The sequence below is a fragment of the Chelonia mydas genome, chromosome 2 (genome assembly GCF_015237465.2).
Source record: "Chelonia mydas isolate rCheMyd1 chromosome 2, rCheMyd1.pri.v2, whole genome shotgun sequence".
NCBI classification, from domain to species: domain Eukaryota; kingdom Metazoa; phylum Chordata; order Testudines; family Cheloniidae; genus Chelonia; species Chelonia mydas.
In genome coordinates this window covers 109,239,395-109,253,607 of record NC_057850.1, presented here as the reverse complement: position 1 = coordinate 109,253,607, position 14,213 = coordinate 109,239,395, and the positions used below count along the sequence as shown (strand labels likewise).

Sequence of the window (14,213 nt, the reverse complement as noted above, 5' to 3'; positions counted from 1 at the left end):
TTAATTGGAACACTTAAAAAAGAAAAATACGGGGTGAGGGGGGAAAGAGATAAACATCACCCAAATTCTGCAGGTCGGGTATAATAAAGATCGGTTTGGTAACCAGCCAGGAAGAGCTAAAGAAAGTGCACAGGCTATAAAGAAATAGATATATTTTTCTCTCTTTATGAAAACAGGCCTTGAGACCTCTCAATACAAATATCAAAGCCTTCAGCGATGATAAACATGGATCCTGAAGAGACGAAGAAGGGAGGGGTTTGAGAAGACTAGTGGTTAAAGAGCTATTTTGTCTTCGCTGTTAGTATTTGTTTCTTAAATACCTATAAACTTCTGGACTAGCATTAGCTATTTCATATCAGGAGCTTTTTAAGCATGCTGCTTAATTGCCTGGAGCACTTGCAATGAAATACTATAGATGCAGAACTTGGCAAAGATTTGTCTTTTGGCTGCGGCTGGAAGGGGTAATCTAGGTAAAAAATGGGAGATATTATCATAATATATTCCCTAAAGCAGATTCTTACAAAAAAGAGTGCCAAAAACTAATCGAATGCATGATTTTGACCCAAAATACCAAAAACCTCATGAGAGATTAGTCTGATGCCCAGAAAGGTAAGTGAGAGACGGGGGAATTGATTCTTTGGGTTAATGTAAATCTAGCTTATAGACAGCTTGGCATGGTTCTGTAGTTCTGTCTTTTCACTGAAAAATGTGTATGATCTCTTATTGCACTTTTTTAAAAAAAAATCATGAATAAATTGGCTACGAATTTTGCTTCACTTTTTGCATTCTATGAATGTGTATAGTGTATTGTATTGAAATTTATCTTCTACTTATTTAATCTGCCTATCAGTTCTTCTTTCACGTAGGGGCTGATTCTGGAGCTCTTATGTAGACGTGAGTGGGACTACTTGGGTGAGTAAGTGCTCAACAGTGACAGCAGGGCTTCCACAATCTGTCCCATACTGTATGTTCACAGAGACACTTGCAGCTGGAAATGGCTTTCTTTCTTTCATTCAGGACTCAGAGAAAATGTTGGCCTTTGAAAAGAGAAGAAAAAAATTTGGTTTGTTATGTTGGTGTGAGTGTATGGTGAACCTAGGAGGCAGACTCACACTCTTGTGCTCGCTCTCTCAAAAAGGAACTTAAGTACCTAACTTTAAGCAAAGGGGCACCTTATGTCCTTAAAAGTTGTCTGCATTTAACTCTCTCTTTCTGAATCAGGGCTTCTGTGAGATGATATGAAGTCACCTGCACTGAGTCTTGAGCCCAGCGTCAGAAATATCAGTAGATTGTTCCAGTTTCCTTGTAGAAAGGGCACAAAACTAGTTCATGGTGGGAGGGGAAGAAGACCTGGTGGGTCTGAATCTGTTGCTGCCTCATTTCCACTGGAGTTGCTGTCTTTTCTAGGTCTTTATGTGGTCCTCAGCACTTTAGCATCTGAGTGCCTCACAATCTTTAATGTATCCCAGTAGCACAGAGGGGGAACTGAGGCACAGAGAGGCTAAGTTACTTGCTGAAGGGCACATAGGAAGTCTGGCAAGCAGGGACTTGTATCTGGGTCTTCCAAGCCCTAGGCTAGTGTCCTGACCACTGGACTATCCTTCCTCTTTCTCACCTCTTTCTTCCTATCATTCAGCTGCTCCTTCCACACCTAGGTTTACCAGTCAGCATAATCTGCAGCTCACCAGTCCCTTCCGTCAACATTCACTCCCGGATAACAGAATTTATGTGCTCAGAAACAATTACCAGTTACTGATTAGAGTGTCTGCCCCTAAATTACTGTTCTGTGAATGAAACTCACCCCACTGCGGAGGACCAGCACAAAGCCTCTGCACCACTTATATCCATTCAATAAGTCCTGTCCTGAGACTGACACTTAGTTGTGCATAGCTTTTTCACTGCCCCTCTACACTGGGGTGAATTTTCCTCCGTAACTTTACAATAAAATGATCAGTAGTACTTGCCCACTGAATTTCCATGTAAGCCAAGTTCCTTTTTATTAAGATTCTTTCTTCCTATGTCTACACTACCGTGGTAAGTCGATCTACACTACGCAACTCCAGCTACGTGAATAGCGTAGCTGGAGTTGACGTACCTGAGGTCGAGTTACTGGAGGATCTACACCATGGAGGGTCGATGGGAGAAACTATTCCGTTGACTTACCGTACTCTTCTCGTTGGGGATAGAATACAGGGGAGGTCGACTGGAGAGCGATCTGCTGTCAATTTGGCTGGTCTTCACTAGACCCACTAAATCGACCGCCAATAGATCGATCTCAGAGTGTCGATCCCGGCTGTAGTGTAGATGCAAGTAACGTCTGTTGCTGTCTCACTGTAACTGGCCTCGCCTAGCTTAAATGGGGAGTTGTAGCAAGCTGTGACCCTGATCTGATGTCTCCCAACCTTTTAAATTGCTTCCCCCCACCTCCACCCAGGTTGACAGCAAAGCCTCTCAATTAAACAAAAGCCTTACGTCCTTTTCTTGCCAGGTGTCATATGTCTGCTGCAGTGCAGTAGTACGTAATTTGAAAGCACAGTCAAAACAACTCAGTTTCATTCTTCCTGGCCTGGAAGAAAATAGCCAGCAGTGTCTCTAGTATTAGAGTATCAGCAGTATTACTAGTGTCTCCCATGTTATGAAGGAACTGGCAGAATTGTATGCTGCTGTCCTTCCCAAAACTTGTTTTGAATTAGCTGAGAAAGAGGGGAACATTTCCCAAGCTACACTACAAATCTCCTGGTCCCAAGCCCTAAAGGGAAAGTAGCCTGGAGTTTTTCCAGACCCCAGCTTTTACTCCCAAACCTTTCCTCTCTTTCAGGATTTATTGTTCTCCACGTTTCTGTGAGCCCAGCACTCCTGAGACGGGATAGCTTGTCCCATGAGATTTCTGTCTCTGGCTTTAAATAAGTTGAAGGTATTATTTATGCAGTGTCACTAACTATTTGAGCCTCATATCTCCCCCCACCCCATTACTCTTGAGATACAGTGGGTCAGATCCTCAGCTGAAGCAAGTCAGTGTGGCTCCATTGACTTCATCGCAATTTACCCCAGCAGGGGGTCTGGCCCAATCATTAGTGAATTCCTATGAGGCCAATATTCATGATAGCATTGTCTATCTGCTTTGTGATTGCTTTATTCTGCCTTTAACAAGTTGGACCCCAGAGACTGAAACATGTTATACTCTGCTCCTTATTGTTCTTCATCATACAGCCATAAACAGAGGCTGATTTCACTCCAGAAATCATTGGCCATTCTCTTGCCCTAATTTTTTCAGAAAGCTGTTGGATTTTTTTCAGCATTAGCTTGTTGCTGTCCTAGCCAGGATGAGACATACTGCGGCTTGCTTTGTAGTCTAGAGATTGATGCATTATGAAGATCAGAGATCTGTTGTTGTGATTTTTCTGAGATGACGCAAAGGAAACCCGTGATGCTAAGGACACTGAGGGTAATTATTACCTATCTAATCTATTGGCATTTCTGAAGTGCCTGTCACTGCAACCTGTAGGTGGTCTTATGGGGGTTACAGTGTAAATTGGGTACAACTATTGAAGTCAATGCAATTACACCAATGTGAGAGGGGAATGGGGCCTGAGGAGCTCAGGTTTTGTCCTGTGATGTAAACAGACTACACATAGTGTCTGCTTCTTAGCGAATCTTTGGATTGCCCTTCCCTGAAACAGCTGTAACCTGGAGTGCTGTCACTTCCCTCAGGGCGTGTCTGAGCCATGCATGCGTTGTCTTCCCTTTGGTGTCTCTGTGACGGAGAAGGATCCACCAAGGGGTGTTTAAGTGGAATTTCTCCTACCAACAATCCTAGGAGGCTGTTGTGGGCAATACTATCCTTAGGACTTTTTTTCATTTGCCACCATGAGAAGGGTTTGCTCTTTTTCTGTCCCTCCTTCTATCTTTCGCTGAGAGTTGTTTCCTGAGACATCCCCTTCATTCCTCCCCTCTGATTGCCCTAAGGGCCTGATCTGTCCTGCCTGCTCATTGGCTTTCTGCTCTACTTCCCCCTCCAGCTGTGGAAGAGGAATAGTCCACTTGTGGTCAGTTGTGGACAGGAAAAGGGATTTTGTGTGGGGGTGGAGACGGTACATGGCAGTGCTGCCTGTCCTGGCAGCCCTGCCAGGTTACTCTCCTTTTGTTCCTGAGGCTCAGTCTTTGTAGAGAAGAAGCAGACTGCATTTGCTTGACAGGGTCCCTGTGATACTGTAGTGTTGGCCAGGGCTTGACTGATGAGTGACTTTGAGCTATCTCCAGGTAGGTTTAGCTGTGTCTTATAGGGGTGGAAGACATGGTGGTAAAAACACCTACTCCTTTTAAAATGCTCCCTGCAATATGTGTCGTTTTCTGTTCCTGTTCTGGGAGCACCAAAGAAGAGTTTAGGGAGGAAGCTGGTCAGTTATATAGGCAGGCACTAAAGATGATGGGTGAAATTCACCCTTGCCCAAAGGGCACACAGAAGGCAAATGCACCACTTACGTGGGGCTGTTTTGAGGGCTGAGGAGTGGTTTAAGTCATCCTATGGAAATTGGAATGACCTATGCTGAAGTCCTGGGAAAACCGTGTCTGTCTGTCTGTCAATGCATTTTTAAAAGTTTACTGTTTCAGCAGCAGTAAAAGAAAACCAACATTTTAACAACTCTACTCCATGTCCTGCCATAGAACAAAGGGCTCAGGAGTGCCACTCAGACACTTGAAACTGAAAAACACTTGTGTCATTTACATGGCAGTTCAGAATACAGGCTACAGTGCTGCTAGAGCAGAGACCACAAACTTTCACATTTGAGTCATCTGTTGAAAAGCTACATATTTTTCTAAAGAGGGATCAAAATATGTTTTTGTAAGTAGTTTTACTTGCTGCTAAACAGATTGAGCCTAGACAGTGAGATTTATTTATAAATTGGATTTTCTTGCTCACCACAACTACTTATTAGATTGCTGAATTACATTGATCAGAGAGTTTGACCTTGCTTGTGGGGCCCTGATACAAAACCAGTCATCCGATCCTAGTATGAATACCACTGTTTGTGTCTACAGAAACCAATCGACACTTCTAAGTAATCTGTTTAAATAGGCTGTGACACTAAACTTCCTTTCTCTCACTTATCTGAGCCAAGCAATCTCTTCAAACAATTGATGTTTTTCATTCTGCAATAATCTTCTATCACTTGCATTAATTGCTGTAATCTCTGTTGTATTTTAAATGTCTCCTTGTCAAGATACATCCAGGGATAACTAGAATGTGAATCTTTTTCTGAGACTATCACTTGTGTTCTATATCCTGGATTAGCTGTAAGGGACTGTCTTTTAATAATAATTAATAAATAATAATAATAATAATAAGTAGAGCCACTATACTCAGGATTGCACAGTACTTTCCATTATAAGATTCTGTTTTCAGTTTGGTTGTAATTTTGTTAGACTTCACCGTTGAAGCTGAAATTTTCCATGCTGGGTGTCTGCTTCACTCTGTGGTTTTTTTTTTTGGTTGTTTTTTTTTATTTCAGCAAAAATGGTTCAGTCATTTCAGAGAATGACATTAGGAAAAGATACATTGTTTTGCCCATGTTAAAAAAATTCTTACCTCTGTTTCTTTTAGAAGGTCTAGCACCTCCATTTTATGGAAGAGGGGCTTGAAATTTGTCTACGAAGTTGCCCTGGTGTTGGGGCTGTGCCTTTTCATCTGTATGAAAATTTGCCTCAATTTGACCAAGTTATAAGCCTCTGAAAAATATCAGTTTGCACATGCTCAATAGGGCCTTGTTAGAGTTTGGTAGCTAATTTTTCAGAAGATTCCAGCTGTATTGAGCATGCTCCAACCCAGAGCTTCAGGACCTGAGCAGAACTTTTCCTGAAATTGCTGCACCTGTCTGCTCATAGCTCCTTTGATTCCAGGCACAGGAACTGAGACCAGGGAGACTGTCTCTCCTGTGCTCACAATGTTCCCTGGTGCTGGAACACAGGCAATGTGGAGAAGAAGGAAACCTGATTTGAAATACAGAGAGGACAAGAGCCAGACTAGGGGGAGGGCGTGGACAGCAGAAGTAGATCTGGAAGTGGAGCCTGGAGGCAGAAGTAGAGAGACTAGGACTGGCTGGGCAAGAACACTGGGAGCGGGAGTTAGGGTGGGAAGACAATTGGAGCAGACCAGGATCTGGGGTGTGGGGACACTGGACTGGCTGTTCAATGAGACTGGGACAAGGAGTCGGGGGAAACTGAGATGAGGAGTTGGGGACAGAAAGAGACAGATCTGGGACAAGGACATGCTGGAGGAGACAGAGTCAGAAGGTCTGTGCCCACCGGAGCACACTTCCCTCTAGAAGCTGGAATGGAACTCAAGATTCTTGAGTCTTACCGTTCCTTTGCTGTCCAAAATAATAATAATAATAATAATAATTTAATAATAAATATAATAATTAATAATATGTGGAACTCAATGGCAAATTGTATCTCACCCTCTCTAGTGCTGGTCCACATAAAGATTGACAACCTACTGCCACTATCAGTTACTACATTATCTCAGGTGGTAGAGGTCTACTTGGCATCTAAAGGTTCCAGTTCTGCTGATGAACCATGTAGGTGTCCGTATAAATCCGTATAAATCGGGAAATTAGACACAAAAGTATGTTAAAAGAACGTTATGGGTGATCGTCTTTAATTACATGACAATTAGTGGGCACTGTTGAGAGTAACTGCTCTGTGCCTCAGTTTCCCACATTAAAAGTGGGGATAATAACCTCTCCTTTCATGGGGATGTTTAAAAATGAATTAATTAATATTTGTGAACCACTCAGACACTCTATTTATACCCACTGTTATTGTAAGTGACAAGATTTATCATAATTGAAAGAGATTAGAAGGGATTTTTTTTCCAGTTTGTAGTCTTTGTAAATTTAACATTTATGCATCTCATTTTCACAGTACCCCCTGATAAGTTAGTTTTCCTTGTTTGTGTAATGAGAGAGAGCGAGAGGGAGAAGAAAATGTGATTGTAAAACCACAGAAATTAGCAGGAAGGAAATAGAGCCAAGTAAACGATCATAACTACTACATAATCATTGTGGAACGTAACCATATTTCAGGTTGACTGAGTTACCTTCATTAAATTAAGCCTCATAATATTATTCCACTTTATAATTGGAGATACTGAGATATGGTGCTATTCAAGTAAAAAAATTCTAATGTTCCAGCCATTTTGACAGTTGTTTAAAAGCATTCACCAATTTTTGGTGCCCCAGTTTTTGAGTGCTCAACTCGAACCACAAAAGGGTGAATTTCCAGAGGTACTGAGCACCCACAGCTCCCATTGACTTCAGCTGGAGTTGCGGGTACTCATTGTGATGAACGTGAGATCCAGGAAACGTGGGAACATAAAAACACTATTACACGGCAGTGTGCCAAACGCTGTAGACACAGAGATTATTCATAAACTCATGTATCTGTGAATGTTATATGTATTTTTGTGAGAAGGGGATTGTAGTCTAGTTCCCCAGGAGAAGATTAGTGAGCTTCCTCCAGGAACTAAATATGGATCGGGGAGGGTAGTTATTGCAAATTCCAGAACAGGTAACAACTCCAGAGAAATACCATCCCCTTGGGTGAATTGCATATATTGGTTCAGACCAGGTTCAAGAAGCTGAGGAGACAAAGGACTGGTCTGCACTTAAAACGTATACGTGTATAACTGTGCCAGCCAGGGGTGTGAAAAACCCACACCTTTAATGACACAGCCATGTCAACAGATCCCCTAGTGTAGATGCAGCTATGCCAACAGAAGAGTATTTCTGTCGTCATAGCTCATATCCGTCAGGGAGGTGGTGTTCCTACACCAGCAGACCCCCTCCTCCTCGTCCTGGCATACACTCCGTCTGCTCTAGGTGGCTGTGCCAGCAGTGGCTCTGTAGCCATAGTCAGAGAGAGGACTTCCGGTATAAAAGTTTAGCCTGAACTAGCTGCGTACCTCATTTGATCCTCAAGCTGACGTGATTCTGTAATCATGAGGGCAAACCCCTGCTGGAAGGATTTGAAAGACTGGAACCTGCCAGGGGCTCCATGTGGAAGATAGGTGGCACCTGGTAAGCTTAGCATGAGTAGACTCTTTATTGTTTTATTATATGTTTTCTCTGCTTTTACCCTCTACTTTCATCCTAAAATAAATGTACTGTGGATTCTGTCTCTTAATATGTGTTTGTACAGTGCTCTGTGAAAGCTGGCTGATCACTGCAAGCCATGTCATTGTCCCCTGAGAGTGAACAAGCCACAGGTGCTGGCTAAGGTCAGACCTGCTGGGGTAGTCACAGTGAATGGAAGCCTAAATCTCTGGTATGGCGGGAGAGAGACACTGGTTCCCAGCGCCTGTCCATAGAGAGGTGATGGCTAGAGGCCTGAGACCTAAAGGGGCACCCTTGAGCAGACCTCAGTTGTCTCATATTGAATGTATTGAGGTAACTAAAATCAGTAGACATTTGAAAAATGTTTGGCTTAAGTGACCTCCTTAAAGTCTCTCTCACTATCTGTGGGAGATGTGTGAATAGAACTGTCTGACTCCTGGTCCTGGGTTTTGGTCACAAAACCAATTTATTTGTTCATTTATACGGTGTAGTTGGGATAATCACAAGCTTTGCAAGCTTTTTTGAGGTGATGGGGTGAAGGGATGTAGACATTCTGCTACTTGAAAAGGTTTTTTTTTTTATGGTTTGAGATTTAACATTATTTTGTTTGTAATTTATTTATGTTGGTTGAAACTGAGTGTTTGATTGAATACTATACCTACTAACCTGGGCAAAAAAGAAGAAGCTGTGATTCACACAAACATTTACATAAATATATATTTCACACATACATACACTTACCTCTCCCAACCTTGTCTTGTCTATTCAGATTGTAAACTATTTTGGTGTGGGGACTGTCTCTTAATATGTGTTTGTACAGCGCCTAGCACAATGTGGCCCTCATCTCGATTGGGGTCTCTAGAGATTATTATAATACGGATAATAATTTACACACACACATACCGCTCACTGTGAGAATATATATATATTCTCACAGTGAGCGGTATGTGTTTATTATCTATATATATATTATCTCTCTATATGTATAAGCTCACTGAACTAACATGGTACGGCTGGGTCTCTGATTATGGTTTTGTAAGGAGAGGGGTTTTCTGGGTACAGGGAGAGGCTTTACAAATGTCTTCTAAGGCACAGCTCTGCTAGCTTCAAAGACTGAAGCTGGCTGTTTGTGCATTGGGCACAGATTTAATAACTGAAGCTTCAAAGCCTAAGGTGCGGTCTTTAATATACTAACATTCCCAGTAAGATGTAGGGGAAGTTCACACCTCTCTTGGTGCTGTTGTTTCAGTCTGCCTGGCTGCAGACTCAGCAAGACTGCTGCACACAGGTTTATATTGTAAAGTTATCTTCACTACCAGAAGTGCTAGAAACTTAATTGTTTTTAAACAAAAGCGCAGAATCTGGAGAACACAGTACAGCCTGCCAAGAGATCATAAATCATCAGACTCTGGTAGGTTTCTCTGCTCATTTCTCTGCATGTAATTTGAATGCATTGGTATGTGTTTACATGTTAACGCTTAATTGGAATAATCATTGTTAGCATTGTTGTTAGGTAATTGAGTTCTGGTCTGTAGTTCTTTTGTTACTTGTTTTCTTAAAAGTATATTAAAAAAAAGACAAGAAATAATAATTCTCTCTTGGGATCCTGTTAACTTTTCTACACCTAAGTTTGTAGCTATTTTTCAGCTTTCTGTACCCAGCCCTTGCACATTTGAATAGGGATAGGGAGGTAGCCAGAGCTCCAGTTGGCCATTGGTGGTTTGAGCGCTACATTGTCTAGTCTTGCTGAAAGATTTCCATGACATGGTGCTTAAAATGCCAACGACCACTGGTGCCTTCTCTACGCTAGCACTCCTGGCATCCTATCACAGGCAAAGCTGAAACTGTGTGGAAAAAGAGCAAAAATTTCCTCTTGTAAACTAGGGATAATATTTTCAAGAACACCTAAGAACCTTTTTCAAAAGTGCCTCAGGGTATGTCTACACATACACAACAGCTGGGAGGCATGATTCCCTGCCCTGATAGACAGACTCACACTAGCTTGAGAAGAGCTAGCATGCTAAAAATAGCACGGTGGGCTTTGCTGCATGGGCAGTGGCTCAGGCTAGCTGCCTGAGTCCAAACCTGCCGACCTGGTGGGTCCGAGCTCAGGCAGCCAGTGCCACAACGATCGCACTGCTATTTGTAATGGGCTAGCTCAACCAGAGCTAGCACAAATCTGTGTACCACGCTGGGAATCACATCTCCCTGTTGCAGTGTAGACATACCCTTAGGCATTTAGGAGCCTGAGTCTCAATGAAAGTCAGTGGGACTTAGGCACCTAAATCACTTAGGCACTTTTGAAATTTTTTCTCAATCCTAGTTCTAAATGCAGTTTTCTGCTTGTAATAGATACTTACTTTGCAGACTCTCCATTGATATGAATTCACATTTGATGTGTTTTTGCATGGAAACTAAAGTAGGAAAAGGTTTTGTGTAAGCCTGCCAAATAATCTTGGGTCTTTTGATTAGCTTCCATTAGTGTTCAACAATCATCTGACCTGTTAGGTTTTGTGTGGAAGGAAGTTCACTGTTTAATGAAATTAAACAGGCTAGTTGACATTCAATGTCTTCTCAAGTCATCAGCAGAATCCTTGTTTCATCTTGTTGGCCGTGGTGCTTTCTGCAAAGGATCCTAAAAACAATTTATAGGCAGTTGGCTCAGTTATTGAAATATACTGGGCCTGCAAAATGCCTGATGCCAGGCTTAGGTACTTGGTCAGAATCCTACTGGTGCTAAATACAGCCATGTTTTGAGAACTTCAGATCACATCTCTGGTCAGAAATTATTGAGCACAGGTAGGACTAGTAGTCTAAATTATGCCCATTTCTAGAAATTGGTGTTATGTGCATTTTAATGTTGGTAAATTGTTGTTGAGGTTATTGGTATCTCTGTACTTGGAAGTGAGGTCTGCATCTCCTAGGATTGCCTGGTGATTGGACAAACAAGTATGTGGATCTCAGTGCTGACTGACAGTCATCCTAGATTTGTGTAGACACATCCGAAAAGCAGACACATCTTTAGTGACTCTAACAAAAGGAGAAAGGATCAGTTTCACGTCACTGTGTTCTCTTTGACTGATATTTACCTTAAAATCGTACTCTACCTTTCACAGGTTTGGAATAGAAAATGGAAACAAGGGGTTGGCAGCTTTTTTAACAAATAGTGAGTTTTAAATGTTTTAAATCAGTGGTTTTCAACCTTTTTTCATTTGTGGACCCCTGAAAAATTTCGAATGGAGGTGCGGACCCCTTTAGAAATCTTAGACATTGTTTGCGGAGTCCCAGGGGTCTGTGGACCACAGGTTGAAAACCACTTCTTTAAATAAGGAAATATTTTGAAATAAATTTGATATATTTGAAAACCTAGTATTTAATTTCTGTTCTTAAAATCAAAGTGCTACATTCCACTGCTCTCATTTACATCCCATACAACAGCACTAAAATCTTACAGGATATAAGTGAGAGCGGAATTTGGTCTTTAACGAAGCACAGTAGCAAACTAGCAAAGAAGCAGTTTCTATCCTTGGCAGCGCCAAATAGAATTTCTGTAATTTCAGCCTATTGTTATACATTTTTCAGTAATAAACAAACGTCTGAATTAAGGCAGTTGCTTATGAATATTAGCACTCCAGAAGGAGACTCTTGTTTGAAATCCAGTGTAGGTCACAAATGAAAATGAGCTGAGACTTCCCCTAACTCACATCACAGAACCACAATGTAATTTCGTGTGGTAACTGAGAGAGGTAATGGTGTGTGCACATGCGTATGTATGCACAGAGTACAGTACTGTATTATGCCTGCCTCTATCCAGTGCTGTGAGGCCCTCATTTTCAGGAAACCCACGTTCAGTCAAAATGCTTAAAAATAAATAAACCATATATGATACAATTCGGACTTCTCATGTAGCTATATTAACTTTATTGACTGTAGGGAACTGGAATCTCCAAGTTCAAAGCACTAACAGCGATGCTACTAGAGCTCCCACCTGGTCTTTCTTAAAACCAGCGGGTTACCAAGATTCATTCTCAGTATTTTTGTCTTCTGCTCTGAAAGCTCTGCAAAGCGTAGAACAAGGGGAAGATTGCTTTGGCATTGGTAGCTTGCTGAAAAGTAAAGCAAATCCTTTGCATCAAAACCAGCAAAGATCTGGATTGCACAAAATTATTTAACTCCCTACTTGACATATTAGCTGAAGTTCCTTTCTGGTCATCTCTTGCCTTTAGCCAAGAAAGTGCAGTCCAGTCTTCTAAGATTGAAAACCAAAGCAGTTCTGGTCTGTGAATATTGTTTTGGCCAGCCAATGGGATATCTGCCGTGACACACATTCCTAGTGTAAACAGGCAAAGCTGATGTTTATACCAGTGGAGTTTAGCACTGCTTGAAACCAAGGGTTTCAAGATTCAGATAGGGTAAACTGGCTATAAACACAATCTTGCCGAAGCAGCGCACACCTGTGGTATATACTGGTGGCTGGTCACCAGCTTGAAATCAGGGCAGATTCACAGCGGGTAGACAAGGCCTTTGTGAGTTGTAATGTATTCTTCTCCTCAGACTCTTCTCTTGTTTCCATTGTAACATAGAGAGGGATTTTCTTATTTCTGTTTGTCAGAAGTTTTTATTCTTCTGGGGTTTTTTGTTCAGTTTATGGCAAATTGCCATTCTACAAAGAAAATAGAAAAATGACCACTGCTAGATTTCTCCTGTGTCTCAAACAAGTTTATTATTGTATTATGTGGGTCTGATCTGTATGGTCTGTAGCTGGACTAGATTGTGACCTCGTTGGGGCAGGCACCATATCCTACTGTTTGTATAGCATCAGGCACTCTTGTCAGTACACACTAATTTAATCAATTTAACAAGGTTACTACTAGGTTTTGGCCACTTCTCACAGTCACATGCCTCTGTACAACTTATAGCAGACTTAAGTGTGCCCCACTATGGATATATGTAATCCTGAACTGGTCCAAGTCATTTTTGCCATTGAAAATCAAGACTTTCTAAAGATTGAACTCGGTTAGGAACTAACTCAACATTCTTGGTTGTAACATAAATGTGATTGCAACTTATGCCTTGTGTTTGCAGGTCTGCACGTAATTCTTGCCTTTGTGGTGGTGTCACTGGTATCCGTTTGATAATCAAAGGGGCATTTCATGCATTACATGTGAAAATGTATGATGGGATGAGAAGTGGCTTGGCAGCCATTTGTCCTGCATCTCATCAGCCAAGTGATATAGATTAGCTCTGACATAACAGTATTTCCAAGGCATGTGGCCACCCACCTGATTTGCAGTGGAAGAACATTCAAAAGTTTTGATAGTAATTAATTAGTGGAGTGCTGCCAAAACAATATACATGTCTCTATTGAGGTATGTACTCAGAAGAGGTACAAGCATTAAAATACTACACCGGGATGCAGTACTCATCCGCTGAGAATCATAGCGTGGGGTTCAGCGAACAAACAGCTGAAACTTCCCAGGAGACCCTAGTGAGGCAAGAGAGGGTGGTAGTAATATATTATACCTCTCCTTTGAAGGTATTCAAGGGACTGTAAAAATCTTTAAATGGGAAAGTAGCCTTTATTAATTCAAAAGAAAACATAGGAAATATACTATGACAATGTTTTGAGAGCACCATCTGCCATTTCTGCTTATGGAAGCAGAGATAAATAATAAAAATATGTTTTATTGGCTGCATTTTTTCCAAGTGAGTACAATAGAAATACAACTATCAGGCTTGGCGAATTGGTGCCCAAAATACAGCGAGGATTTACCAAGTGCAGGAGTGACTCATCTTCTCAACTATCTAATGTTCTATTATAGCATAATCTCAGTTCTTTGTCTGTCTCCAACATTTGGTTTTGCTGAGTGTGCAATTAGCATTGGCTCCCTCAGGCCCATCACAGGTCAGCTTCAAAATGCAGGAGTACAGAATAGTGAAATGTAAGTATATTGTAGACCGTTAGCTTCAGTTTTGCAAGCACCAAGACTTTGCTTTATCAGCAAATGTGGTATCTAGGTTTACATTTACGTCCACAGTAAATTCTTGTGTTTATTTCAGACGGGGAAAAAATCAGGAACTCTGTGCAGTATTTAACAA

The 14,213-nt window shown here is 41.5% G+C and overlaps 1 protein-coding gene across 18 annotated transcripts in view; it reads left to right on the top strand.

Moving 5' to 3' along the window:
• The window catches only part of ATXN1 (ataxin 1), a 271,490-nt gene that overhangs the window by 125,168 nt on the left and 132,109 nt on the right, over window positions 1-14,213 (top strand). The window contains exon 1 of one of the 18 annotated variants that reach the window (XM_043540071.1): window positions 11,244-11,280. The exons of the other annotated variants lie outside the window; for them this stretch is intronic. The gene's annotated coding sequence lies outside the window, so the exon portion shown is untranslated. Of the gene's footprint in view, window positions 1-11,243; window positions 11,281-14,213 lie in introns of those variants that run through there. 18 annotated transcript variants of the gene reach the window in all.